A 5,153-nucleotide genomic window follows, 5' to 3' on the forward strand; every position below is an offset into this window, starting at 1 on the left:
GCGATGGTCTTGACCATCGCAACCAGCTTTTTGGCCGCTCGCATATGCTATGGGTGGTCACCCACAGCTATGCGAGCAGCCAGGAGGCTGCTCCATTTTTAGGTAGGAGGGCACTGATTCAGAGCGAGCGCTCTCCGGCTCTGAATCAGGCCCATAGTCTTAGATGTTTGTGGTCCTCCCTGCCTCTTGCAGGTCTAGACATTGCCCCCCCTTCCCCTCCCCCAGCTTACAGGCACACTGGACTCTGTAGCTGCCACAATCCACTTGGACTGTCTCTTCTTGCAGCCTGACTGATCTGCCTTGTTAGCCTCACCTGTGCTCTGCACACAAGGCAACCTCAAGGTGTGGTCACACTTACTATTTCTACCCTGTGTGTGCAGCTCCCTCCAACCCCGGACAGAATCCGTGGCTCATTATCGCCACCTAGCTTGGTATTTCCACAGTAAGGTATATTAATGCACACTATACACCATATTATACCCACAGAAAATTATATAAATGCAGAGATATATAGTATGTATGATGTGCTAATCATCTAGTCTATCTTAAATATTTCAGATATATAGCAAAGTTAAATTATAAGCTCCTATATAAACCTAGACCTGTCATCAAGTAAAGCACAGTAAATAGTAGTAGATATATGCACTTACAAACTATCAGCTTTACTGTTTCCACAATTAGATGATTCTAATCTAAAATCCACTGAATTATTAAATAGCCATTAAAATTGGTGCAGATATTGTTACATGAAAAGAGATTTCATTTTATTGCAGCTCCAATATATGTCAGAAAGCACCTTTAAAAACCAGTGTGTAAAAAGTGATTTATCATTACATTAAGTAAATTGTAATTTCTGGAGCTTTGCATGTTTGCTAGCATTTACAAAATGTTTTGTTTCAACAATTCAAATAGTTTGTGGTGAGAAATATACATAAAAATATGTTCTAAGAGGACAAGCTTTGTATGACTCTGCTAGGTGCTGTAGATTGACAAACCAGAAGACACAAAAGTAAGTTATTTCAAAGAGGACATGTTTTCTTATAAGAATTAGTCCTTTTACAAATGATGTCACACTTTTATTGATATGTTGTGCACATTTTAACTGATGTACTTTTGGTACACGGGATACTAACTTTTAAGGTTTATGTTAAAAGTAATTTTTTTGTAATATATGTTATACACTTATTTGTCAGTAGCATAACATATATCACATAAAGTACTGCACCATATTGATTCTAGTTCATCAATAATTACACTGAAATGAGAGGAGAGATGAAATTTACAGTTCTATTTATGTGTAGCTTCCTTTAACAAAATCAAATGAAAAAACATATATTCATAGAAATGCAGATTCCCACCATAGTTTTGTGTACAGTCAGATTGTCTCCAGCAGAAAGTCGACATGGATGATGTTATCATGGTTACAATGTCAGCATCATAAATGTCGACACAAAAATTTAACATTGTCCTAATGTCAACACTTCCATTAGGTTAGAATTAGAGTTAGGGATAGAATCAGACTAATGCACAGTGTTGACATTTCAACAAGGCCAACATTTAATCAGTGTCAACATGCTGAGTGTTGACATAGTTAGTGCTGACATTACAACCATGTCGACAATGTAAACATCTGCAAAATATACCACACCCTGTTGTTTTAATGAGGAAGACAAACTAATATTTTCATGATACATTAAAAGCGCAATAAACATACTGTAATATTTATGTTCATTTTCCTTTATATTGGTACATAGGATAGTTGAATGTGTAACAGTTTTCCGGTTACAAGACTTCATTTAGGTTTTATAATGATGATTGTTTTGTGCTGAAAAAGCATTCAATGCCGGAATCGGGACCTTGTCAAAGGGAAATATTCTCCTCAATCTTAATCATGTACAATAATCTCACATATACAAGTGAGTAAACATAAAACCACTATATATGATTAATATATTGTATATTGCATCCATAAATTAGCTAATTCCATTCCAAGTTATAGTGCATGTGCCTATGTAGAAATAATTGCTGCAGTTGTTCAAAAATAAAAGGACTCAAATACAGAGACGCCCTAATTACCATGATGTTTTATAAATGTCGTATATATGTACTATTGGGTTTTTTAAGTATAAATTAAGCTTCAATTAGATGAAGATTTTGTATAGTGTACAGTATATATTTTGTACTAACAATTGGCGCACTGCTTTCCAAAAGTGATATCTTCCACATACTGTATATACCCAATTTCTGTGCAACAAGGTTATTCCAGAAAAAAAAAAAATCTTTAAACTGTGGATTTTTGATGTGCTGTGCATCACATGACAGGGATGTAGTCTGGAAGCCGACGGTCTAAATGCCAACTGCCGGCTTCCAGACTGCTTAATCCCGGCGAGGGTTGAATGACAGGGGTCTAAATCTAGACGCCTGTCATTTTACCGATGCTGGGAGACCGGCGCCCGGCATCCCGATCGGCTGTGTGTTTGTTTCTATGTAGGGCAGACCGCTACTCACTGCGGCTGCCTACACTTGTGGTACACTAGCGGCAGGTGCGTGCCCCGGTGCAATGCACCGGCTGCACCGCTGATGTTACAGTGCCAAGTGGTGGGGGATTTTTACCGGGCAGCACGCCCGACAAATAAAGCGTGGGGAGAACACTAACCGATAAACATGTAAGACAAAGGCAGCTCTGAGGTTCTGACAACCATTAATCCAAGATATGGAACTTGCTCATTAAAAATGTATTATCCAATAGGGAGAAGGAGCGTATGACTTGTATGGAAAGTGTGATCTGAAATAAAGTTATTATTTTAACACTTTTTGACTGAGGCAAGTATCCAGTGCCTGGGTGATAGTAGTGATAGTGAAGCATTTGATTTAGGCACAGCATGAGGAGATCAGTTACAGAGGGCTTCTTATTAGTGGTCAGAAACTTGTTGCAGGTAAAGGGCTTAACACAGGGATGGGAAACCTCCTGCCCAGGGGCAGGGCCGGATTGAGGGCCACATGGGCCTGGAGCTGAAAATGACCAAGGGCCTATTATGAGAAGCAGAGGAGGTGTGACCAGTGTTGTGTGGGTGTGGCCAGTGAAATGTGGGCGTGTACATTCCTATACTCTCAGCCCCAATGTCTCCCTAAATATGTAAAAGAAAAAAATGCTTCATTTTGTGAGGTAAAAAGAAATACAATTTTACTACTTATGATTTATGGCTGACTGTGTGGACAGCAGATGGCCATTCAACATCATGTAGTCATGACAATGGGCCTATTTTATGTGGAGGCCTGGAGCTGTAGCTCCATCCGCCCCATTGTTAATCTGGCCCTGCCCAGGGGCCTTATAAGGCTCTTGGTATCATTTGGTCTGGCCCTCAGAGCTTTTTTCAGCTAGCCTCATTTGCAGCAGTGCTACCTGGAGCATCCTTAGGATGCTCCAGACGGTCTCACCACTGCCCTTACAGCTCCCCTAGAGCATCCTCAGGATGCATCCGGCATTGCTGTAATCACCGGCAATTATCGCCCTGCCCCCATGTGACGTCACATGGAAGGGGCATGGCCTAAACCAGGCCCGCAAATAATTTTATAAAATGGCCCTCGGCAGGAAAAAGGTTCCCCACCCCTGGCTTAACATAACAAATACCTTGTATGAGGCATTTGAGTGGTCTGCCGGGCCAATGCTAAATGATTGTGTAACCATTAATTCACTGCATAACGGAGGGGTTGGCATAAGGGGCAGGTGTGTGGTAGGGTCAGACAGAGTTATGCTGAGTACACACTGGCAGATGTATTGGCCAATCCATTGATCGGTCAATATTTTGTGTGCCCATTCGCCAGTGTGTATCAGCAATATATCTGTGAACGATGTCATTTACAGACATTTTGCATCAGCTGTGCTGTACAGGTAATGGCAGATATATCTGCTCATCATGCTCTGTGTACGCCGACCGCCCGTATACTTCCCAACGACCCCCAGCCAGCAGGACCCGCAGCCTGATGACAGATGAGGTTTCTTCAGTGTGTATGAACAACCATCATCTGCAGATATATTATATTTGCAGATCAGTTGATATGCAGATAATCTGTCAGGTTTGTATCCAGCTATACAGTATGTAAAGAACTTAATAAAAAAAATATAGCATTAACAAAGTAATTGAAAGTAATTACTATTTGTACTGCAGATGTTTTTGAAGTAGAAGCAACAGTTGCCGCTAAAGGGAACATGCGGTAGCAAGTGAGAGTGAAATAGTAAATGAATCAAGCTGTAAGAGGAAAAGCTTAGTGGAGACAGAGAGAAAGTGACAAAGAAGAGATTGAGCGGGACAAAAAGCATCAATTTCTTATAAAGGTCGTTATTTACAGTTCATTGTACATTCATTTGTGTGGCATAAAAATGTATGTAGTGCACATGCAGGCATAAATGCATCCCTGCACCTGGAGAGGCAGGCTGTCGCAGGCAAACATGAAGCACGGCACCCTAGAGTGTTAGTATTTTTTTCACGGCACCCCTAGGCCAAAAACATTTTAATTGAGAAATTCAGCAAACATTAAATAAATTGTGCTTACCTGTCACCCTTAGGTTCAGTTATGATGTTGTGGACAGGGCCGCGCTTCTGTTTGTCCACGTATTTTATGATTGGCAGCCGCCAGCTCTGGTTTTGCTTATCACATGGATTATAAGTAATTTGATTTGTTCCTGGACCACCAACCCAAGGCACCCTTACAAGTGCCCTGTGCACCCCAGGGTGCCCCTGCACCCAGTTTGGGAACCATTGGATTACACCAATGCTGTGTACGATCCCACTATTTGGTATTGCCAGAGGCGTCACTAGGGCTGGTGTCACCCGGTGCTATAACTCATGGTGACACACCCCCCCCTCCAAAAAAAAAATTTGATATGCAGCTCCACGAACTCTCCCCAAATACCAGTCCAGCAATCACATTTACACAATGCCCCCAGTAGTGGTGCCCCGTAGATTGCAGTGACCGCCAGATAATACAGAGAGCGTCGTAGTAACTGCCAGCTAATGTAGAGGGTCACAGTGAATGCCAGATAATGCAGAGACCATCATTGACCCACATATAACACATAATATGAATACACCCCTTATACACACAGAAACACAATAATTATACCCACGCACATACATTAATCACCATCCCCA

Source organism: Taudactylus pleione, unplaced genomic scaffold (assembly GCF_031769625.1).
Source record: "Taudactylus pleione unplaced genomic scaffold, aTauple2 ptg000121l, whole genome shotgun sequence".
Taxonomy (NCBI): Eukaryota; Metazoa; Chordata; class Amphibia; order Anura; family Myobatrachidae; genus Taudactylus; species Taudactylus pleione.